Genomic DNA, 26,090 nt, shown 5'->3' on the forward strand with positions numbered 1-26,090 from the left:
ACCTGCTTCTGCCAGCACCCAGCTCTTGTGCTCATGCTGTGCAGAAAACAAGGAACCCTCCCAGGCCCTGAGTAATTAATCTTGCTTGTGGGACACAGAGAAGGCACCCAGACCTGCACTAGCCAGCACCCCACCCCAAATCAACACCACCTCCCGTGCAACAGCACAGTCTCCTCCAACAGGGGCCCCCTGTTCTCCCTGCAACTGCCTTGCCTCTGTCACTGTGGTGATGACTGCATGGTGGCAAGCACTCCTGCATCTACGAGCACTCGGCTGCAGCTGCCACACCTTGGTCTACTCAGTACACTAGGTCCAAACCTTAAGGAGCAAGAGAACAAAGTTAGGGCCCAATACAAATTCCCTGGAGTTAGAGCATGCAGTCCAGAAGTTAGGAGCTGAACACTGTCTCCTTAAAATCCTCCAGAAATGAGCCAGTTGGCTGAATCTACCTTATACCACAATCTAACCCTCAAGGTCACCAAAGGAGAAAAGGAAAAAAACGATTCAAAGGTCAACAGCCTCAAAGATTGAAGGTAGATAAGCACACAAAAATGAGAAAGAATACATGCAATAACACTGAAAACTCAAAAAGCCAGAGCACCTTCTTTCCTCCAAATGACTGCATCACCTCTCCAGCAAGGTTTTCAAACTGGGCTGAGGCCGAGATGGCTGAAATGACAGAAGTAGAATTCAGACTATGGATAGAAACAGAGTTCACTGAACTACAAGAGTATATTATAACCTAATTCAAGGACACTAAAAATTATGATGAAATATTGCAGGATCTGACAGACAAAATACCCAGTATAAAGAAGAACATAACTGACCTGATAGAGCTAAAAAGCACACTGTAAGAATTTCATGATGTAATCACAAGTATTAATAGCAGAATAGACCAAGTGGAGAAAAGAGTCTCAGGCTTGAAGACTGCCTTCCTGAAATAAGACAGGCAGACAAGAATAGAAAAGAAAAGAATGAAAAGGAATAAATAAAACCTCCAAGAATTATGGAATTATGTAAAGAGACCAAATCTACAACGGACTGGTGTACCTGAAAGAGATGGGGAGAATAGAGCTAACTTGGAAAACATATTTCAGGATATCAACCATGAAAATTTCCCCAACTTAGCTAGAGAGGCCAATATTCAAATTCAGGAAATGCAGAGAACCCCAGTAAGATACTTTACAATAAGATCATCCTCAAGACATATAATCATCAGATTCTCCAAGGCTGAAATAAAAGAAAAAATGTTAAAAGCAGCTAGTGAGAAAGGTCAGGTTACTTACAAAGGGAAGCCCATCAGACAAACAGCAGACTTCTCAACCCTACAAACCAGAAGACATTGGGGGGTCAATATTCAACGTTCTTAAAGAAATGAAATTCCAATCCAGAATTGCATATCCAGTCGAACTAAGCTTCATAAATGAAGGAGGAATAAGATCCTTTTCAGACAAGCAAATGCTAAAGGAATTTGTTACCACCAGACCTGCCCTAAAAGAGCTTCCAAAGGAAGCACTAAATATGGAAAGGAAAGACCATTAACAACCACTACAAAAACACACTGAAGTACCCAGACCAGCAACACTATAAAGCAAACACATAAATAGGTCTGAGAAATAACCAACCAGTTAACATCATAACAGGATCAAACCCACACATATCAATACTGACCTTAAATATAAATGGGCTATGCCTCCACTAAAAGGCACAGGGTGGCAAGCTGGATAAAGAAACAAGACACATTTGTATGCTGTCTTCAAAAGACCTGTCTCACGTGCAATGACACATATAGGCTCAAAATAAATGGATGGAGAGAAACCTACCAAACAAATGGAAAACAGACAAAGCAAGGGTTGCATTCCTAGTTTCTGACAAAACACACGTTAAACCAACAAAGATCAAAAAAGACAAAAAAAGGGCATTACATAATGGTAAAGGGTTCAATTCAGTAAGAAAATCTAACTACCCTAAATGTATATGTATTCAGGAGCACCCAGATTCATAAAGCAGGTTCTCAGAAACCTTCAAAGAGACTTAGACTCCCACACAGTAATAGTTGGAGACTTTAACACCCCACTGACAATATTAGACAGATCATCAAGACGGAAAATTAACAAAGGTATTTAGGACCTGAGCTAAGCACTGGATCTACATGGACCTAATAGATATATACAGAACTCTTCCTGCAAAAACAACAGAATATACGTTCCTCTGATCACCACATGGCACATACTCTAAAATTGATCACATAATCAGAAGTGAAACACTCCTTGGTAAATGCAAAATAACAGAAATAATAACAACCAGTCTCTCAGTCCACAGCACAATCAAATTAGAATCAAGACTAAGAAATTCACTGAAAAGTATAAAATTACATGGAAATTGAATAGCCTGCTCCTGAATGACTTTTTGGTAAATAATGAAATTAAGGCAGAAATCAAGAAGTTATTTGCAACTAATGAGAACAAAGATACAATGTACCAGAAGCTCTGGGACACAGCTAAGGCAGTGTTAAGAGGGAAATTTATAGCACTAAATGCCCACATTAAAATGTTAGAAAGATCTCAAGTTAACACCCTAACATCACAACTAAAAGAACTATAGAACCAAGAGCAAACAAGGCTCAAAGCTGTAAGAAGACAAGAAATAACCAAAGTCAGAGCTGAAGTGAAAGAAATAGAGACGTGAAAAATCATTCAAAAAATCAACAATTCCAGGAGCCATTTTTTTGAAACAAATTACTAAAAGAGACAGACCACTAGCTAGACTAATAGAGGAGAAGATTCAAATAAACACAACCAGAAATGACAAGAGGGATATTACCAGTGACCCCACAGAAATACAAACAACTATCAGGTAATATTATAAACACCTTTATGTACATAAACTAGAAAATATAGAAGAAATGGATAAGTTCCTGGACAAATACACCCTCCCAAGACTGAACCAGGAAGGAATTAAATCACTGCACAGACCAATAATGAGCTCTGAAATTGAGGCAGTAGTAAATAGCCTACCAACCAAAAAAAGCACAGAACCAGATGATTCACAACTGAATTCTACCAGATGTACAAAGAAGAATTGGTGCCATTCCTACTGAAACTATTCTACAATATTGAGGAGGAGGGACTTTCTATAACTCATTTTATGAGGCCAGCATCATCCTTATACTAAAACCAGGCAGAGATACAACAACAACAAAAAAAGAAAACTTCAGGCCAATATCCATGATGATCATTGATGCAGAAATTCTTAACAAAACACTGGCAAATCAAATTCAACAGCACATCAAAAAACTTATCCACCACAATCGAATAGGCTTTATCTCTGGGATGCAAGTTTGGTTCAACATACACAAATCAATAAATGTAATTTATCACATAAACAGAACTAAAGACAAAACCCACATGATTATCTCAATAGATGCCGAGAAGGTTGTTGGTAAATTCAACATCCAATCATATTAAAAACTCTCAATAAACTAGGTATTGAAGAAACATACCTCAAAATAATATGAGTCATCTATTACAAACCCACAGCCAACATCATACAGAATAGGCAAAAGCTGGAACAATTTCCCTTAAAAACTGGCATGAGACAAGGATACCTTCTCTCATCACTCCTATTCAACATAGTGTTGGAAGTTCTGGCCAGGGCAATCAGGCAAGAGAAATAAATAAAGGGAATCCAAACAAAAATTTAAGAAGTCAAACTATCCTGTTTGCAGATGACATAATCCTATATCTAGAAAATCCTATTGTTTCAGCCCAAAAAGTTTCTTAAGCTGATAGACAACTTCAGCAAAGTCTCAGGATACAAAATCAATGTGCAAAACTTCCTAGCATTCCTGTACACCAACAGTCAAGCTAAGAGCCAAATTAGGAATGAACTCACATTCACAATTGTCACAAAAAGAATAAAATATCTAGAAATACAGCTAACAAGGGAGGTGAAAGATCCCTATAAGAAGAACTACAAACCATTTCTCAAAGAAATCAGAGATGATGTAAACTGGAAAACATTCCATGATCACAGATAGGGAGAATCAATATCATTAAAATGGCCATACTTCCCAAAGCAATTTATGGATTCAATGCTATGCCTATTAAACTACTGTTGACATTCTTTACAGAACTAGAAAAAAACTGTTTTAAAATTCATATGGAACCAAAAGAAGGCCAAATAGCCAGGACAATCCTAAGCAAAAAGAGCAAAGCTGGAGGCATCATGTTACTTGATTTCAAACTATACTACAGGACTACAGTATCCAAAACAGCATGATACTGGTACAGAAACAAACACATAGACCACCGGAACAGCACAGAGAACAAAGAAATCTGACCACAAAGCTATAACTATCTGATCTTTGACAAACCTGACCAAAGCAAGCAATGCGGAAACGATTCCCTGTTTAATAAACGATGCTGAGATAACTAGCTGGCCATATGTAGAAGATTAAAATTAGACCACTTCCTTATGCCTTATACATAAATTAACTCAAGATAGATTAAAGACTTAAATGCAAAATCCAAAACTGTAGAAACCCTGAAAAACAACCAAGGAAATACCATTCAGGACACAGGCACAGACAAAGATTTCATAATGAAGATGCCAAAAGCAGTTTCAACAAAAGCAAAAATTGACAACTGGGATCTAATTAAACCAGAGAGCTTCTGCACAGAAAAAGAAACTATCAACAGAGAGTAAACAGGCAACCTACAGAATGGGAGAAAATTTTTGCAAACGGTGCATCCAACAAACGTCTAATATCCAGCACCTATAAAGAACTTACACAAATTTACAAAAAAATTAACCACCCCATTAAAAAGTAGGCAAAGGACATGAATAGACACTTCTCAAAAGAAGATGTATATGTGGCCAATAAATATATGAAAGAAGCTCAATATCACTGAGCATTATACAAATGCAAATCAAAACCACAATGAGATAACATCTCAGTGAGTCAGAATGAGTCAGAATGGCTATTATTAAAAAGACAAAAAATAACAGATGCTGGACAGGTTGTGAAGAGAAAGAATGCTTATACACTGTCAGTGGGAATGAAAATAAGTTCAGCCATTATGGAAGACAGTGTGGCAATTCCTCAAAGACCTAAAGACAGAAATACCATTCAATCTGGCAATCCCATTACTGGGTATATACCCAAAGGAATGTAACTTGTTCTATTACAAAGACTCATGCACATATATGTTCATGGCAACACTATTCACAATAGCAAAGACATGGACTCAACCAAATGCCCATCAGTGATTGACTGGATAAAGACAATGTGGTACATATGCATCACAGAATGCTATGCAGCCATAAAAAGAATGAGATCATGTCCTTTGCAGACACATGGAAGGATTTCGAAGCCATTATTTTTGGCAAACTAACACAGGAACAGAACATCAAATACCACATGTCCTCACTTACAAGTGAGAGCTAAATGATGAGAACACATGGACACATAGAGGAGAACAACAGACACTGGGACCTATTAGAGGTTGGAGAGTGGGAGGAGGGAAAGGATCAGGAAAAGTAACTAAAATAACGGATGGGTACTAGGCTTAATACCTGGGTGATGAAATAATCTGTACAACAAACCCCCAAGACACAAATTTACCTATGTCCCAAACCTGCACATGTAGACCTGAACTTAAAATAAAAGTTAAAAGAAGAAAATACACAAAAAGAAAAAAAAAAGAAGTAAAATGTATCACTACAAAGAGTAAACACTAATAAAGGCAGTAATGAAGAGAATGACAGACAAAAGGACTGTAAGACATATTAAACTCAAATAACAAAATGGTAAAATTAAGTTGTCTCAAGTGCAAATATAAAATATGCCCTAGGATAGACCATGTATTAGGTCACAAAACAAGCCTTATTAATTAAAAAAATGTTAAGTGTACAAAGTATCTTTTCTGATAAAAATGGAGTGAAACTGTAAAAGAATAATAGAAGTAAACCTGAAAAATCCATGAATTTGTAAGAAGTACACACTCTTAAATTGTATCAAAGAAGAAATCAAAAGGTACATTAGAGGGGATGAGGGAAGAAAATGGCAGCTAGAAGACAGGACTAACATTTAGCTTCCACTTGGACAGACAGACAGCATGTGGAGACTCACATTGTAAACTTTTGCTCCAAGAACCATCATGGGAACATATGAGGAAGGCTGTAACAATTCATAGATCCTTTGAAAGAAGCAGCGTCCTGCTGCAAACTCTGTGAGACAGCCAAAAAACTGTGAATTCCCTAAGTGTGAGAGGGGGAAATGTCTGCCTCTGAACAATATCTGCCCTGGGGAATCTGACAATCCAGATTACAGGAGAATGATTTAACCTTACCTAGAGCTGAAACAGAGTTCAGGAGTTCAAGACCAGCCTGGCCAACATGGTGAAACCCCGTCTCTAATAAAAATACAAAATTAGCTGTACGTGGTGGTTTGTGCCTGTAATCCCAGCTACTCGGGAGCCTGAGGCAGGAGAATTGCTTGAACCCAGGATACAGAGGTTGCAGTGAGCCAAGATCATACCATTGCACTCCAGCCTGGGCAACAAGAGCAAAATGCCCTCTAAAAACAAACAAACAAACAAACAAACTCATAGGAGGAAACATATAAATAAATCCTTGTAATCTTGAATTAGGCAATGATCTCTTGGGTACAACACCAAAACAGGCAACAAAAATGTAGATAAATTGGATTTCATAAAAATGAAAACCTTTTGTTTATCAAAGGCCAGTATCAACGGAGTAAAAAGGCAACACACAGAATGAGAAAATATTTGCAAATCATGCATTTGATAAAGGATAAAGGATGATAACCAGATTATACAAAGAAATCCTACAACTCAATGACAAGAAAATTGTTTATAAAAGGACAAAGAACTTGAACAGATACTTCTACAAGTAAGATGTGTAAATGGCCATTAAGCACATGCAAAGATGTTTGACATCACTAATAATTAGGGAAATACAAACCAAAACTGCAAATCACATTTGTTAGGACAGCTAATATAAAAAACAAAACAGAAAATAATAAGCGATGTCAAAAATGTAGAGAACTGTTGGTAGGGGATGTCAAATGGTGCAGCTACTGCAGAAAATAATATGGTAGTTCCTCAAAAAATCAAACAGAATTTCCATATAATCCAGCAATTCCACTTTCGAATATCTACCCAGAAGAATTGAAAGCAGGGATTTAAAAAGATACTTGTACACCAATGTTCATAAAAGCATGCCTATGAACACGATAGCTAAAGGGGGAAACAACCCAAATGTTCATTGATAGGTAACTGGATAAGTAAATGGGTTGTGTACATATGATGGAGTATTACTCAGACGTAAATCATTCTTGTTTCCATTTTTATTTTTATTTGTTTTTTATTTCAAGATGGAGGGTCGCTCTGTTGCCCAGGCTGGAGTGCAGTGGCACAATCTCGGCTCACTGCAACCTCCACCTCCCTGGTTCAAGCACTTCCCCTGCCTCAGCCTCCCGAGTAGTTGGGATTACAGGTGCACGCCACCATGCCCAGCTAATTTTTTTGTATTTTTAGTAGAGATGGGATTTCACCATGTTGGCCGGACTGGTCTTGAATTACTGACCTCAGGCAATCCGCCTGCCTCAGCCTCCCAAAGTGCTGGGATTGCAGGCGTGAACCACCCCTCCGACCAAGTAATTCTTATTCATACTATAATATGGATAAACCTTAAAAACGTAAAGTGAAATAATCCAGACACAAAAAATAACTATGGTTGTGCTTATATGAGGTATTTAGAATAGTCAGGTTCACAAAGACAGAAAATAGAAAAGGGGATGGGGAAAGGGGAAATACGGAGTTATTATTTAATGGGTACAGAGTTTCAGTTTGGGATAATAATAAAGGTCTGGAGATGGATAGTGGTAATGGTTTTGAAACAATGAGAGTGTACCTAATTCAACTTAATTGTACACTTGAAAATAGTTAAAATAGTAGATTTTATATTATGTATGTTTTACCACAATCAAAATATTTTTTAAAGTTCATGCGAAATTTAATACACTGTCTCTTTGAACATTGTCAAAATAACAGATTCCTCATCACAATCTCTAGAATAATATTCAAGAAATATATAGCCAGTGCATTTAGTAGGAAAACTAATTTCCCTTAGTGCATTTCTTATTTGATTCAAGTAGCTTTCATAAACTAACTCCTTAATCTTACTGTCACACTGGTGCCATCCCATCTCACAAAGGCTGCCTCCTTGAGAACAGATGCATTCGGGGCAGTTCTTCCATGCCCTCCTTGCCTACCTGTCAGAATTGAAATTTTTACTTCCAGCATCCTCTTTGTTTATGATTACACTTACTTTTTTTCTCCAACTACATTTCATCATTTTAACTGCTTACTTAGGGTTTTGTTTTGTTTGTTTGTTTGTTTTTGAAGCAGTGCCTTGGTCTGTCACACAGGCTGGAGTGCAGTGGTGAGATCCTGGCTGACTGCAACATCTGCCTCCTGGGTTCAAGAGGTCCTTCCACCTCAACATCCCAAGCAGCTGGGGCTACAGGCATGTGCCACCACGCCCAGCTAATTTTTTGTATTTTTTTTTTTTTTTTTTTTTTGTAGAGGTGGAGTCTCATCATGTTGCCCAGGCTGGTCTCAAACTCCTGGACTCAAGAAATAGGCCTGCTTCTGCTTCACAAAGTGTTAGGATTACAGTAATTAGGTTTTTTTTTTTTTTTTTAAAGAAAATTCCTTAATGTTAAAAAATTATACAGTAGAGAGTGAACATCTAGAGTATCCAAATCCTTCCAACTAGTTTTAGTTGTACCAGGATCTATGCTGCAAGGCATGAACTTGAGAATACATTTGTGCTCTCCCATCTCTGGCCATCAAACCTTGGACAGTCTACTTCCTTAAGTATCAATTCTCCCTAACTTCTGTGCTCTGTCGCTGCCTCAGTTCAGCCCTTCATCTCTCCCCTCTGCGATTCCTGATGTCTCACCTGACTTGTCTCTCTGTCTCTAGTCTCTTCCCTTCCTAATCCACTTCAGAGTTCCAGCAAGCCCAGAAATCAATCAGTAGAAATTAGATCAAGTTGCCAGCAGCCTTCCGAAAAGAGATCTTTGAATATATATATATATATATTTCCATAACAAGAACGAGTAAAAAGATGGATAAGATATGTTAAAGAAATGTTTCTTTTCACAAAGAGAGAGATGGGAAAAAAGGGCCAATGCAATTAGAATATCTGGGTGGGGTGGACGCGGCAGTATTAACAAGGTCATGGTACAAAACAGTGACAAATTAAATTATACCAAATGCAAGAAGACATGAAATGGCACTCTCCTCAATTTCTAGTCTCCCTTTGCTTTGGGTCCAAATTCACCTTGATGTCCCTTGGACTGTGGGAAGCATATGTTTTCTGTTCTGCTCCTCCCCACTGAGAGTTTTACAGAGCCAGGCCCCTAGCGGGACGCAGCTAGCAGGAGTTCCATGCAGCCTGTGATTGGGCAGGCAAATCTCTAAACTCAAGAGTTCAGTGGTATAACATTAAGCTCACTTGTCTGAAGATATGACATATTTGGTAATATCAGCCTTAAATGATGATAGCGCTATTTTGTTCTCAGCTTCACTTCCGTATATGCTTTCAAAAAATTGTAAAATACACGTAACATAAAATTCACCACTTTAACCATGTTTAAATGTACAGTTCAGTGGCATTAAGTACATTAATATTGTTGCACAGCTATTGCCACCATTCGTTTCTAGAACTCGTCATCTTGCAAAACTGACACTCTGTCTCCATCAAACACTAACTTTTTGCTCCCCCTTCGCCCAACCCCTGGCGACCACAATTCTATTTTCTGTCTTTATGAATTTGACTATTCTAGACCCTTCATGCAAGTGGAATCACACAGTATTTGTGCAATTGGCTTTTGTGATTGGCTTGTTTCACTTACCTTAGTGTTCTCAAGGCTCATCCATGTTGTAGCATGTGGCAGAATTTCCTCTTTTTGGGAAGATTAATAACAGTTCATTATATATCTATACCACATTTTGTTTATCCATTCATCTGTCAATGGGCATTTGAATTTTTCCCACATTTTGGCTATTGTGAATAATGCTGCTATGGACATTGGTGTACAAATATATCAAATATATGCTTGAGTTGCTGCTTTCAATTTTTTGAGTATGTATCCAGAAGTGGAATTGCAAGATCATATGGGAAATCTATGTTGAAGTTTTTGAAGAACCATTATACTGTTTTCCAGAGTGGCTGCATCATTTTACATTTCCAGCAACAGTTCCCCACATTCTCACCAACAGTTGTTATTTTCTATTGATTGATTGATTGATTGATTGATTGAGACAGAGTCTCACTCTGTCACCCAGGCTGCAGTGCAGTGGCATGATCTCGGCTCACTGCAACCTCTGCCTCCTGGGTTCTAGCTATTCTCCTGCCTCAGCCTCCCGAATTGCTGGGATTATAGGCGCCCATCACCATGCCTGGTGAATTTTTGTATTTTTAGTAGAGACAGGGTTTCATCATGTTGGCTAGCCTGATCTTGAACTCCTTACCTCAGGTGATCCGCCTGCCTCGGCCTCCCAAAGTGCTGGGATTACAGGTGTGAGCCACTGTGCCCCTCTGTTTTTTTTTTTTTTTTTTAATTAGCCATCCTAATGGATGTGAATGTATTTTTCATTTCATTTTGATTTGCATTTCCTTAATGATGAGTGATATTGAGCATCTTCTCATATGCTTATTGGCCATTTATATATCTTCCTTGGAGAAATGTCTATTCAAGTTCTTTGCACATTTCTCCATCATTTGTTGTTATTGTTCAGGTGTGGAAGTTCTGGATATTAACCCCTTATCAGATGTATAATTTGCAAATATTCTCTCCCATTCTGTGTGTTGCCTTTTGACTCTGTTGATTGTGTCCTGATGCACGGAGATTTTAATTATGATGCAATCCATCGATCCATTTTTCATTTTGTTGCCTGTTCTGTTGGTGTGATATATTTTGGTGTCATTGCTAAATTTAATGTCATAACACTTTTTCCTAATTTTTTTCAAATATTTCTTCTGTTCCTGTCTCTCTTTCTTCTTCTGGTATTCCCATTATGCGTGGAGTATACTTTTTGTGCCGTCCTACCATCCTTGGCTATTCAGTTTTGTTTATTTCAAGCTTTGTTTTCTTCACTTGTCGGTTTTGGAAGCTTCTGTTGCCATGTCTTCAAGCTCTGGTGTTCTGTCCTCAACTGTGTCCTTTCTACTAATGAACTCATGCATAGTATTCTTTGTTTCTGCTACAGTTTTTTTTTTTCTTAACCTCCAAGTTTTTTTTTTTAGTTATTCCTTAGGATTTTCATCTCTCTGCTTATACTGCCTATCTGCTTTTGCATGTTGTCTACTTTGCCCATTAGAGCCATTAGCATATTAATTACAGTTGTTTTAAATTCCCTGTCTAATAATTCCAACCTCCTTGCCACTGTTTGGTTCAGATATTTGCTCTATGTCTTCAGATCGTGTTGTTTTTTATTTTTTTTCTTTCTAGTGTGCCTTGTAATTTTTTTAAATAGTCCAATAAGATGTACTTTGCAAAAGAAATTCCTATTAATAGGTCTTCATAATGTGGTGATGAGGTGTAGGAGACAGAAACTCTTCAGTAGACCTCTAATTAGATCTTCTAGTGAGTATGTGGCTCCAGTCTGTGAACTTTACATGTATTTCTCAGTTTTATTCTCCCCTCTTAGTGGGGCCACGGGCTGGCTAGAGCGGGCGAGAGTTGGCTATTTCCCTTCCCAATGTGGAAGACTAGAGGAAACTGGAGTTGGGTATTTCCTTTCACCCGTGTCACTTAGGCTCTAATAATACCTCAGCAAGTTAGACTCTGGTTAATTAGTTTCTTCTGAAGGCGGAACTTGTTCAGAGGAACGGAATACACTGGTGTATTTCAAAATGCTTCTTTTTTTCTTCTCCCTGCTGCAAGTACAAGGAGATTTTTCCTCTGATATTTACTGTGGGAATCTGGCTGATTTCCTGGGGATAAATCTCACAATATTGTGGAGACCTTATGATGAATGCCCCTGGAGTTTTTAACTCTCAGAGTTGTGTACTGACTCTCTGGCAGTTCGTCAATTACAGTTCAGGTTTTTCTACCCCAGCACTGAGTCCCATGGTGATGTTCCCTCTTGAGTCTCTCTGTGCCAGTAAGCTGTGACTCTTCGTATTTTTCTGCCTGTCTTTACAGTCTTGGGGGCAGTGGTTTGTTCTTTGTCCTCTCCTCTCTTTCAGATCCAAGAAGAGTTGTTGACTTTTCAGTCTCTTCAGGTTTTTTACTTGTTTTTAGGATGGAAGGAATAATAACTTTGAAGCTCCTTATATGCTGAACCAAAAATTGGAATTTCTTTTCTGTTTTCTTCTAAGAGTTTTATACTTTTAGTTCTTATGGTTGGACCTTTGATTCATATAGTTTTTGTATGTGGTATAAGGTAAGGTTCAAACTTCACGCTTTTGCATGTGGATATCTAGTTTTCCCAGCACCATTTGTTTAAAAGATGGTTCTTTACCCTTTGCGTTGCATGGTCTTCACATTTTTGTCAAAAATCACTTGACCTCATATAGAAGGTTTGTTTCTGGGCTATCTATTCCATTGGTCTCGATGTCTGTCTTTATGCTAGTAGTACACTGTTTTTGGAGGCTATACCTTTGCAGTAAGTTTTGAAATCAAGAAATGTGAGTCTTCTAACTCTGTTCTTCTTTTTTAAAAGATCATCTTGGATATTTAGATTCCATTAAAATTCCATACAAATTTTAATATGAATTTTCTGTTTTTTCAAAATTGTTTGGATTTTGATAGAAATTACATTAAATCTATAGATGACTTTGGATAATATTAACATCTTAATGATGTTAAGTATTCTAATCTATTAACATGAGATATCTTTCCATTTATTTGTATTTTATTTAGTTTCTTTTAGCAATGTTGGATAGTTTTCAGTGTACGAAACTTTGGCATTGGCTGGGTGCAGTGGCTCACGCCTGTAGTCCCAGCATTCTGGGAGGCCGAGCTGGGTGAATCATTTGAGGTCAGGAGTTCGAGACCAGTCTGGCCAACATGGTGAAACCCCGTCTCTACTAAAAATACAAAAAATTAGCCAGGCGTGGTGGTGTGCACCTGTAGTCCCAGCTAGCTACTCAGGAGGCTGAGGCTGGAGAATCCCTTGAACCTGGGAGGCAGAGGTTGCAGTCAGCTGCGATCGTGCCACTGCACTCCACTCCAGCCTGGGTGACAGTGTGAGGTTTCATCTCCAAAAAAAAAAAAAACCTTTGACATTATCAGTTAAGTTTATTTCTAAGTATTTTTATTCCTTTAATGTTATTGTAAATGGAATTGTTTCTTAACTTCCTTGCCAGATTGCTCATTGTTAATGTATAAAAATACAACTCACTTTTACATGTTATTTTCTTTCTTGCAACTTTGTTGAATTCATTGATTAGCCTAACAGTTTTCTCTGTGCATGTGTGTGTGGAATCTGTAGGCTTTTCTACAACTAAGATCATGGTGCCTCTTAACAGAAATAATTTTACTTCTTCCTCTCAAATTTGGATTTGATTTCCTTTTCTTGCCTAATTGTTCTAGCTAGGACTTCTAGTACTGTGTTGAATACAAGTGGCAAAAGAGAGAATCCTTGTTTTGCTCCCAATCTTAGAGAAAAAGCTTTTAGTCCTTCATGATTATCATGTTAGTTGTGGGTTTTTCACATATGGCCTTTATTGTGTGAGGGTAGCTTCTCTTTTCTATTCTAGCTTGTTGAGTGTTTTATCATGACAGGGTGTTAAATTGCATCACATGCATTTTTTTTTTTGCACCAATTGTGTTAATTACATATGTTTTTCCTTCTTCATTCTAGTTATGTGGTGGATTACATTGATTGGTTGATTTTCATATGTTGAATCATCCTTGCATTGCAGAAATATATCCTACTTTGATATGGTGTATAACTTTTTATGTATTGGTGAATTGTATTTGCTAGTACTTTGTTGATATTTTTGCATCAATATTCAAATAGAATATTGGTCGGTAGACTTCTCTTCTTATAGTGTCTTTAACTGACTTTGGTATCAGGGTAGCGCTGGCCTCATACAATTTTTTATGTGACTGAGAAGAATTGGATGTTAAGTATTTGTTAAGTTTTTGCTTACTGATCAAATCTCCCCATTGGTCATAGGTATATATAGATTTCCTGTTTCTTCATGTTTCTGTCTTATTAGGCTGTGTTTCTAGGAATTCATTAATTTATCTTGGTTATCTGATTTCTTGGCATACAGTTGTTTATAGTACATTTTTATAATCCTTTGTATTTCTATAATATTAATAGTAACGTCTTTTCTTTCATTTCTGAATTTAGTAATTTGAGTCTTCTTATTTTTAAAATTTATCAATCTAGTTAAAGGTTTGTCAATTTTTTAAATCTTTTCAGAAAGTCAGTTCTTGGTTTTGTTAACTTTCTATGGTTTCTCTCTTCTCTATTTGGTTGATCTCTGCTCTAATTTTTACTATTCCCTTCATTCTGCTAGCTTTGGGTTTAGTGTGTTCTTCTTTTTCTAGTTCTTTAAGGCATCATATGGTTTGGCTGTGTTCCCACCCAAATCTCATCTTGAATTGTAGCTACCATAATTCCCACCTGTTGTGGGAGGGACCTGGTGGAGGTAATTGAATCATAGGGCAGGTGCTGTTCTTGTGATAGTGAATAAGTCTCATGAGATCTGATGGTTTTATAAAGGGGAGTTCCCCTGCAAACACTCTCTTGCTGCCACCATGTAAGATGTGACTTTGCTCCTCATTTGCCTTCGGCCATGATTGTGAGGTCTCCCCAGCCATGTGGAACTGTGAGTCAATCAAACCTCTTTTCCTTATAAATTACCGAGTTTAGGGCATGTCTTTATTAGCAGTGTGAGAACACATTAATACAAGGCATAAAGTTTAGGTTGTTAATTTGAGATATTTTTTCACTTTTAATATAAGCACTTACAGCTATAACTTTCCCTTAGCACCGTTTTTAACTGTATTTTCGTTTATGTTAGCTATTTTATAACTTCTCTTGTGATTTTTTTCTTTGATCCACTGGTTTTTGTTTTGGGGATTTTCAAGTTTTCCTTCTGCCATTGATTTCTAGTTTCATTCCTTTGTGAACATAAAAGATACTTTTATGGATTTCAATCAACATTTTAAAAAAATGTTGAGATTCATTTTGTGACCTAATATATAATCTAGCAGAGAAATTTGCATGTATACTTTAAATTCTGCTCATGTTCAGTGGAGTGCTATGTATGTGTTTGTTAATTCCAGTTGTTTTGCAGTGTGTTCACTCTCTGCTTTTTTATTAATCTTCCATTTAGTTGTTCTATTTTTTTATTTAAAATGGAATACTGATGTCTCCTACTATTACTGTAGAGTTGTCTATTTTTCCCTTAATGTTAATGTTTGTTTTTTATATTTTGGAGCTCTGATGTTTGGTGCATATATTTTTATAATTGTTATATTTTCTTAATAAATTGAATTTTATCATTATATCATATATTTATCTCTTATAACATTCTTTGACTTGAAGTCCATTTTTCTAATTTTAGTATAGCCCCCTCCACTCTCTTGGTTACTGTTTTCATGGAACATCTTTTTTCCTTATTTCACTTTGAACTCGTGCATGTCCTTAGGCCTGAAGTGAATATTTTGTAGATAGCATATAGTTGTGTCTTATTTTTCTGCATATTCTGTCAATCTATGCTTTTTGATTGGAGAGTTTAAAGTAATTATTGATGATATAAAACTTACTATTACCCCTTTATTTTTTTCTATGTGTATGACAGGTTTTTTGGGGGCCCTCATTTTCTTCCTACTGCACTCCTTTGTTTTCAGTTGATATTTTTGTAGCAGAATATTTTCATTTTTTTCTCATTTTCTTTTGTGCATATTTTACAGATATTTTATTTGTGCTTACCAGGGGATTACGTATAACATCCTAAAGTTATAAAAATCTATATCAAATGTGTAACAACTTAACTTCAATTGCGTACAACGAAAAAAACCCTCTAGTCATTTACCGCTCTGCCCTCTCTTTGTATTATTAAATGTCGTGAATTACATCTTTATTTATTTTATATCCATTATATACAGTACTCATTAATATAGATTTATAATTATTTTATGCTTTTGTCTTTTAAATTACATAAAATAGTAAGTGGAGTCAAGAACCAAAATTATAATAATAGTATTAATTTTTTTTCCCTCAGTTATTTACCTTTACCAAAGATTTCTAAAATTTTGTATGGCTTCAAGTTACTGTCTCGCATCCTTTAATTTCAACTTGAAGAATTTCCTTTATGATTTCTTTTGGGGTAGGTCTAGTGATAATAGACTCACTCAGTTTTTGTTTACCTTGGAATGTCTTAATTTCTGCCTCATTTTTGAAAGACAGTTTCGGGAGATACAGAGTTTTTGTTTAAGGTTTAGGACTTTAAATACATCATCCTACTACCTCCTGGCCTGCAAAGTTTCCGCTGAGAAATCTGCTGATAATCTTATTGGGGATCCATTGTACATAACATGTTGCTTTTCTCTTGCTACTTTCAACATTCTTTGTCTTCGACTTTCAACAGTTTCACGTCTTTGGATTTAGTCTACTTGGAGCTCATTGTCATTCTTGCATTTATATATCCATGTCTTTCTTCAAATTTGGGAAGTTAGGACATTTTTTTTTTTTTTGCCTCTTTTTTTCTTCTGAAGTTCCTCTGATGTATGTATTGGTCTGCTTGATGGTGCCTCATAAATCCCTTAGGCTCTGTTCACTTTTCTTCATTTTTTTTTCTTTTTGTTCTTGAGACTTGATATCTTAAAATGATCTGTCTTGAAGTTTGCTGAATCTTTTTTCCACTTGCTAAAAATCTGCTGTTGAAGCCTTCTGGTAAATTTTTTGATTCAGTAATTGTATTTTTTAGCTCCCAAGTTTTGATTTAGTTTTTTTTAATAATCTCTTTACTGATATTCTAATTTTGTTCATATATCATTTTTTTCTGATTTCCTTTAGTTCTTTATCCATGTTTTCTTTGGCTCTTTGAGTATGTATAGAACAGTCTTTGTCTAGTAAGTTTTGTCTAGTAAGTTCGAAGCCAGTGTTTCTTTAGAATCTGTTTTTACAGATTTATTATGTTCCTGTGAATGGGCCATATTTTCCTGTTTCATTGTATCCTTTGTGAATTTTTGTTGAAAATTGGGCATTTGAATAAAAATAGCCACACTGCAGACTTTGCAGACTGCCTCTGTGCAGGATAGATCCTTATGAATCAGCTTGGCATGGAGGTTTAAGGTCTTCTGTGACTCTTCTGGGGATGCATATTCCCTAGGACTGTGTATGTGCCATTTTCCCAGTACCCTTTATATACATGACTATTTTTACATGTCTTAATTTTCCTAGGGGTTTCACCCTTTCTTCTTCCCTGGCCTTAGATGTTCTATTGTGATCCTCTGCCTATAATATATTCCTTCCAGATATCTATGGGTCTGAAGTTCCCCTGTAGTTTTCAGGCATTCCAACACCCACCACTGCTTTCAATATCCCCTGACCTACTATCTAAACTGCCATCATTCTTGTGTGATTGCTGAGTCAGGAAAGACAGAAACCCATTCCTTGGGTGGTCCCCAGACAAGCTACAACACTGCAAACAAGTCCTATTCTTTTACTTTTTTCCCAAGAAAGATACCAGGAATTAAGCGGCGTCCTTTGGCACTCTGCTAGGGAGGGAATGGGGCAAGGTGAGCACAAACACAGTGCCATTTTCTAACATTTAGAGTTTGTGTTTTTCTTGATTGGGCATTCACTTGGTTGCTACAGATTCTTGGTTGGCTTCTAGAACTTTCACTGAGCTATTCACTCAGTCTGTTATTGCTTGATATTTCTACAGGGAACAAGAACCTGGAGTTCCTAGTTTGCCGTCTTGCTCAAATATTTTGATTCCTGTATATTCTTAGGTATGTTCTTTATTGTTTTAGAATCTAGGTAGTGAGGGAGGTAGCAATTATGTACATCCTCCCTCAATTTTTTTTTCCAACCTGACATGCTGAAGAAATGACGAGAATGACTTGTGGTGTCTAACTTCATAGAGTTTATAGAATAAAGGGGAAGACAAAAATAAGCATATAAATGACTGACATACAAGAATAAAGATATCATAATCTAGACCATAAAAGGAAGCAGAAACTAGGAGCTGGATGATGGAAAGTGTCCTGGGCAGTCCAGGCTGCTATAACAGAATACTACAGACCATGGATTAAACAATAGAAATTTAATTCTCACACTTCCGGAAGCATGAAACTCCAAGATCAATGTGCCACGAAATCTGGTGTCTGGTGAGGGCTCTCTTCTAGGTATGCACACAGCCACCTTCCTGCTGTGCCCCACGTCATGGAGAGAGAGTGTGCTGGTGTCTCTTCTCATATGAGGCTCCCCCATCGTTATCTAATTCCCTTCCAAAGTCTCTATCTCTAAATACTATCACATTGGGCATTTAGGCTTCAAATATATGAATTGGGGGGTGGTTTACAAATATTTAGTCATATCAGGAAGTATATTAGTTTGCTAGGGCATCTGTAACAAAGTATCAAAACTGGACAGTTTTAAAAAGATAGAGGTATTGTCTCACAGTTCTAGAAGGTTGAAGTCCAAAACCAAGGTTTCAACCTTGTTCCTTTTAAAACCTTGGGGAACAATCCTTCCTCACTTCTCCCAGCTCCTGGTGTTTGCTGGCAATCTTTGGCATGCTTTGGCTTGTAGATGTGTCGCTCCAGCCTTTACTTCCATTGTCACATGATGTTTTTCTCTCTATGTGTCTCTTTCTCTCTTCTTACAAGGACGCCAGTCATGTGTTCTACAAGGGGTGTTCCCCATAGGGGCCCATCCTACTCCAGTATAACCTCTTCTTAACCTATTCTATCTGTAACAGCCCCATTTCCAAATAATGTCACATTTTGAGTTACCAGGGGTTAGTATTGTACATATCTTTTTTTGGAGGACACAATTCAATCCAAAGCAGAAGGTGATGAGACTTTAAACAAGGTGATCAAAGAATGCCTCTCTGTGGATAAGATTTTTAGGGGTACATTGGAGGCAAGGAATCCAGTGAAAGAGCCATGGCCATAAAAACCACACAGAGCCAAGTAATGGTATGTGCAGCCGCCCCAGTGGGAGGAGGGGCAGGGTGAATTTTGAGAATTGAAAGAAAGCTAGGCCCATTGGCACCTGTGAGTAGGGAAGATGACCTGAGATAAAACTGAAGATGTAGCAAGCAGCTGGATCGTGAGAGCTTTATAAGCCAGATGAAGGTTTGGGCTTGATTCTCAAAGCTCTAGAATATCCTGCTCTGTTCATCCTGGCTGCTGCAGGAACCGACTGGAGATCACATAGGTCAGGGAGACCACTTAGGAAGCTGATACTTACCTGGTAATTCCTTCAATCTTTTTGATTTCTCAGAGGGGACAAATGAGTGAGAGGGACAGAAAATGTTTTTGCCTACCACTTATACAAATGGAGAAGATCTAACAGACAGGGAGAAGTGAGGATGTGGAAGAGACAGATACTTAGAAAGAAGAGATCCTGAGCATAGGGGAGACACAGGCCTGCTGAAGAGGCATAGCTATGTGACTGGCCTGGAATTAGGATGCTTGAAACCCATATTCTATTGTGATGCCAGGGAACAGGATATGACTATTTGCGGGACAGCTGGAGTGTGGTGCAGGAAATGTCAATGGGGAAAAGGAGAACCATGACAATAGAGGCCAGAGGTGTGGCGAATCCTTCAGGCAGCCAGGTAGAGAGGAAGACCACCAGGCCAAAAGGATGGCAGATGATGACAGGATGAAGAAAAGAGAATGACATCATCCAAAAAGAGGCAAAATTTTGCAGCTGGGAGTAGAAGATATGGCCCAGAAAAGACCTGTGACCAGAGGAAGGAGAACTTCTGCTTGAGATGTGACCAGAAGCAGGGACCTGGAGAACAGTCCTTCCACAAAGAAGTTTAAATTTCCAAGGAATCTGATGAATAGGACACAAGCATTCCAGAGGATGTAGTGGAAGGTTTGGGGAGGAGGGAAGGAGAGGAGTGTGATGGGTTGGATCCAGGAATGCACAGAGCAATGTTAGTGCGCAGGGTTACATTTTATGCATATAATCATCTGTTCATGTTCACTAATATTTTGAGTAGACCGAGAAAACTAGGTCAACCTCACATAAGGCAGGGATGAGAAACTCTCTGAGATTACGGAGAACAGATGTCAGCTTTAGCATCTGTGTAGCTCGGGTAAGCTGAAAAGATTAATGGGGCACACATGGTATCAAAGGAAGGAAGGAAGAAGAATGGTGAAACCTTGTTAAACTTAAGAGCATCTAGTACAGTTGGGTGGTACAGCCTGAAGGGATGATTAAAAATAGAGAATCAGGATTGAAGCCAATGGAATAACGCTATAGCTTTATCTGCTGCAAAGAAGACCTACCTCTGAGATTCTTTATTTGCAACAAAATGGCACCATCCTCTAAAAGTCACCCTTGGGGACTGTGGGGGATGCCATTGGGCACAACCTTATCCATCACGCAGGACTGAAGCTCTTATTGCACCAGTGGCAATACAATAGAAATACACGTTTCAGTCCCACTCTGGACCTACTGATTCAGAAACTCTGAAGGTGCAGCTCAGCAATCTGCTCTTTAGCAAACAATCCAGGTGATTCTGATGCACAGAAGGGTTTGAAACTCATTGAGCTAAAACTAGTTTTTAAATATCACACATCTATAATTTTGGAGTATCACTGCTGAAGGCTCTCAGCTGACTCCCTTCCTTGACATTACCTTCTGCCAAAGACAGCCAACTTGCCCAAAATTATATTCCTGAGGAGTGAGGAGAGACGGCACACAGACAGTGACTGATCCAGGGTGGCTTTCTTGCCTCAATATGGGCTGTCTTTGAAGGGCCACCCCAATTTCAGAGCTTTTATGTTTGGACCAGTCAATTCATGGACAAGAATGAAAGGAAAATTTTATTTTCTTCTTCCATTCTGGGGGGAAGCCTTTATGTGCTTCCTTTCTCCGAGATCTACAGAGCGTTTTGCACTTCAGAGCTGTGACCTTAGTTTCCAGGATTTGGCTCCTCCAGAGATTAGGATGGAGTGACCCTGTTGAGGAGGGCATGGTGACTGGGGCTTGAGGTGCAGAGAGACCCGGGCCAGTCCTGGAGGTGGGCATCCTGGCTGGTGACAAGACTGCTGGGAAATGGAGTGTCCTCTGGGCAGCAGAGGCCTGTGCCTCACCCTTGTATGGTAGAACTTTAGAAGGGACAGCTGGGAAGAAACCAATGTTGTGATGTCAGGAAAATCTGCTGAGTCTTCATCAGCGAAACATCACAGAGGATGGGGTGCATTGTTCCCCGGAGCACCTTCTACCAGCATGGTAACTTTTTGAGAATTTTAGAGGAGATATGTTGACAGGGCTTTTGCTAAATGTATAATTAAAAAAAAAAAACAAATTGTAGTGCGATGAGTTTCAAACTCTGCTGTGCACCAGAATCACCTGGAATGTTTGCTAAAAAGCAGATAGCTGGGCTCCACCTTCAGAGTTTCTGAATCAATATGTCCAGGGTGGAGCTGACATGTGTATTTATAACAACTTCCCAGGGTTGCTGATACTGCTGGTCCCCAGAACCACAGTCTTAGAGAGAACAGGATAAAAGTAAGACAAAGAGACCCATGGAGAACATAGTCCAAAGGCATGTGTTTTCATTCACTGCATGCTTGCTTGTTTGCTCAGCACCTGATCAGTGCATTTACTGCCTTCTCCCTTAGTTTGTGTCCCCAGTCTCAAAATTTGGCTCTTCCTCTTTGTCGGCAGTGTCTGGCACTCTGTGGACCAAGGTCATAAATGGAGCTACGAGCCATCACACAGACCATACTGGCCTGGTAGGGGAGCAGAGTTGATGTGTACCTTGAGGGATGTGCAGTTTGTATAATGTACAAGGTGACCAGCAGAGGGTGAGAGTGGCCTGGGGCTCAGCGGGTGCATCCTTCACCCAGCTGGGTACCCAGAGTGTCTGCATCTGTCCAGAAAGTTCTTTGCACAAAGGATCTTCTGCCCCTCAAGCCACACACTGTCTGGGCAGAGGGAAGGGTTGTGTCCATACAGAGAGGGGCCGTCTTCTCATTTGCACAGGGCCAAGTGTAAGCTTGCAGAGTCCTAAGCTGTGAGATCAAAGCAGGAACTCGGCTGAAGAGGCTCTTTTTACAGCCACCCAAAGACCCTGGGGAAAGTGCACCTGTGAGACTGTGGAGAAGGATGGGGCTTCCCCAAAAGGAGTGACACTGGATTGAGTTACTTTTGAAAATGGGGGACTGTTATGTTTCTTCCACCTGAGCATTGAACAGCCCACCACCATTTGCTACTGGTCTCTGCATGACCTGAGTGGCATAGCTCATCTGGATTCCTGCTCTAAGCAGCATCAGCATTACCAGGGACCCCACTCCGGACCTACAGAATCAGAAAACCAGGGCGTGGCCCAGCTGGAAGTGTTTTAACAAGCCCCCTCCTCCAAGGTGATTCTGATATATCGCAGTATTTGAGATACTCTGGCTTGGAGCTTCTCCACTTCTACCAAACTTGGGAATCTCCTGGATATTTTATTAAAGTCAGATTCTGAGACTGAAGTTCTAGAGTGTGGATTAAAAGTCTGCATTCTTAATAAGTTGCTAGGTAATGTGGATGCTGCAGATCTGTGAATTCACGTTGAGTAACAAACGTTTATACTAGATTAATGGCTCTTGACTTTGACTTCTGTTTTACTCTTGGCTGTTATTTAAAAAAAAAACATAGACTGGGTAGCCTATAAACAACCAAAATTTATAGCTTACAGTCCTGGAGGCTGGAAAGCCCAAGATCAAGGCAGATTTGGTGTCTGATGGGGGTCTGCTTCCTGGTTCGTAGACGATGCCTTAGCTCTCTGGGCCCTCTTTTATAAGGGCACTAATCCCATTCATGAGAGCTCTGCGCAGAGGTCCCACCTCCTCACATTGGTAACTAGAATGTCATCATATGAATTTTTGGAGGACACGAACAGCAACTTCACATAAACACGTTGAAATATATGGACGTCTGGGTCCCATCCACAGAGGTCCTGTGCCAGTTGTGGCACGAGTTGGGTTGGAAATTGGACCTTGTTTTAAAATGTATTTATAGCTCCCCTGCTGATTCTAATGTGCAGGCAGATGTCAGGAGCCCCTAGCCTAGAAGCAAATGGGACAGGCTCTTAGAAGGATGTAAGTTAAGGGGAAGTAAAAGGAGGAATTTGGGAGCAATCTGCTCCTTCTGGCTGATGAAAGGTTAGGGATTGTAGGGAGTGCCAAAGAGGCCAGAGACATTGTTTTAAGTGAGTTGCTCCTTGTTTAAATGAGGCCTCTGGGCCTCTGCTTCACATTCTCAGAACAAATAACGATGGCATATGGCAAAAGGCAGGATTCTTCTGTATTGTGGGATATTCAGCATAGATCTGGCTCTCTTTATTAGCTCCTGATTTGCTCTCCCCGATTCCACGCTAGCACTGGATTTTTGCCTTCAGCATTTTCACTTCTTTAATCTTTTTACCCTCCTTTGTTGAGTTCTTAAATTCCATTTTGTCATTTAACCTGATAACCTACATTTTGGTTGTCATGGAAAACAACATCCTGACTTGTAAAGCTGGATGGTTGTCTCAGGACCCAGAAACTGCACCAGATGGTGCCCAGAATTCACTGTCATCGTATTTGGAGCCTCCTCTGGGACGGGTTTCTGAGTGGGATACATTCATTTATAATGAAGAGAAGAATGTAGAGGACAGGGTGACCACTCTGCTTTCAGACATCGTTAGTGTAGGGGCAGGTTTATTGACAGTAGCCTTAAATGACTTTAGTAAAAACAGTATATTTTTATTTTTATATTCCAATGGCCATAGGATCAAGGCCATAATTAGAAAGAACTGAGGAATAAAATAAGTTTTCTCGACTACAAGTTGTAAAATGCGTAGTTTTTAAGTATGATTTTTAAAACACATATTTCCTGTGAATAGCAGGGCAGAATTTTACTTTGGAAATGAACTTCAAAGGTTAACATATTTTAATTATTTAGAAAGTGAAGATGGGATTAAAACCGATAAATAGGATTCTACAACACCAATCAAATGTAAAGAACTACAGAATATTAATTTTGCTCAAGTCTTTTAGCATATTTGGTGTTACAAAAAAATGAGTAATATAACCAAGAGAAGAAATCTTCCTTCAGTCTGTAGTTTAAATTTAACATGGATCAATGTTACACTAAAGCACTTTTAAAAATGCCTGCACAGAATTGTTAGCCATTAATCTTTTTTCTTGCTGATTCACCTGTTTTTAATCAATGCGTCTTTGACAAAGTTGTTTATCAATGTCAGGAAATAAACGTGGTTATTTCCTTGAAATGCTAGTGTGAAACCACTCAGTGAAAAGGCAATTCTAATCCAAGCTTGCCAATAGCGGTGTTGTCATAGGATCCTATTAAATTAGAATATATTAATCTACGCTGTGCGGTTGGCTATGGTATGGGTCAAGGCATTTCGTCTGCCTTTAAATGAGTTGGTTTTTAAAAGTTAAAATCTGGAAATGGAAAAAATGTCTATATGGTTAGTAGTAATTACAGTTGGCAATGCGAACAAAAGAATCTGGTTCCCTTTCAATGGAATTATTTTAATTCATTAAATTATCAGAAAATTCCAGTCCTCGCTATCTGTTCCAGGAGCATGCAGTAGGTGGCACCTAAAAGCTCTTTGGAGGCGAGCAGGCGCCATTTAAGCAGGAGCAGCAGCCTCTGCAGCAGTTGGCACATCTGAGAAGGCAGAGATTGAAGAGAGTAGGAGGAGCGTGCAGCGGCGGTGACAGTGCCAGGCCGGCGCGGCTCAGGCCAGCGCAGGTGCAGGGGCTGCGGGCGGGTGGAGCGCGAGAGCGCTGGGCTCAGGGCGCACGGCCGGCGGGCGGTGCAGGGCGCACGGCGGGCGAGCAGCTGACAGCATCGTCACGGCGGCGGGAGGGAGCGCGCTGCGCCTGCCTCCGGGAGGAGCCGCATCCACACACCCTGCGCTGCCCTGTCCTGCGCGAGCGGAGCTCTGAAGAAGCTCTGAGCGGAGTTGTGTTCTCCCCCAGGTAACCGATTTCCCCCTTCTGCCGTGGCTTCGCTGTGTCCGCATTGGGGCACGGGTGCCTTTGGCATGATTGTTTGCCAGCCCCTAGAAAGGGATTGCCACTCTCTGGGAGGGCGAGTCAGCGTGTACTGGAGTTGGTAAGAGGGGAAGAAACCTGCATTTCTGTATCCTTGTTAGGGAGGGTGAGCATCATGCGACCCTTGTCTAAAACATGTTCTTTTAAAACATCTGTATCTTACATATTATTAGGGATTGCTTCCAAAACAGGATTTACCGTTTTAGAAAATTCTACGGTGCAGGTGTTTCTGTTAATGTGGAAGTTTAATGGATTGAGGAAAAGAGTAAGAAGATGTGGTCTAAAGTGAGAAAAATGCCAAGCACGCTAGAGACTGCCGTTTGGTTCGGCATGCTTTCATCCTCGACTGCTTCACTTCATGCGCTTGGCTGAGACCTGTCTAAATCTTTTGTCTGTCTTCTTAAAGAATGTGTTTCATGATATCTACATGGGTTTCTTTCCGCTTCCTTGTTGTAAGAGCAGAAGATGGGCAAGGGGCTGCATCCAGTCCTTAGTTGTAAGACTGGTTTCCCATCAGATGACAATGACTGCTGACAGCTCCCAGGCTCGCCTGCAAAGCAGTGCTGGCTTCTGGCGGTGTGGGAACCTGCCTCTTTCGTCCTCTCCTGAAAAATGCTGTTTTTCCTCTTTAAAACTCCAATTCACATTCTATGTGGGTTTGGGAGACTTTTAAACTAGAAGCTCTGTGAATCATCTGTTACATCTATTGAATGTTGGAATACAACATTGTGGTGGAATTCAGTTTCTTCCTACTGTGCAGAGACACAGCTTGCCTTCCCTA

General features: G+C 39.3%; 1 protein-coding gene across 3 annotated transcripts in view; it reads left to right on the forward strand.

Annotated features, from left to right (window-relative positions):
• Positions 1–26,090, forward strand: part of DIRAS2 (DIRAS family GTPase 2) — a 158,741-nt gene that overhangs the window by 101,896 nt on the left and 30,755 nt on the right. The window contains exon 1 of one of the 3 annotated variants that reach the window (XM_017886788.1): positions 24,881–25,234. The exons of the other annotated variants lie outside the window; for them this stretch is intronic. The gene's annotated coding sequence lies outside the window, so the exon portion shown is untranslated. Of the gene's footprint in view, positions 1–24,880; positions 25,235–26,090 lie in introns of those variants that run through there. 3 annotated transcript variants of the gene reach the window in all.

The sequence above is a fragment of the Rhinopithecus bieti genome, unplaced genomic scaffold, assembly GCF_001698545.2.
Source record: "Rhinopithecus bieti isolate Rb0 unplaced genomic scaffold, ASM169854v2 scaffold_16180, whole genome shotgun sequence".
NCBI lineage: Eukaryota > Metazoa > Chordata > Mammalia > Primates > Cercopithecidae > Rhinopithecus > Rhinopithecus bieti.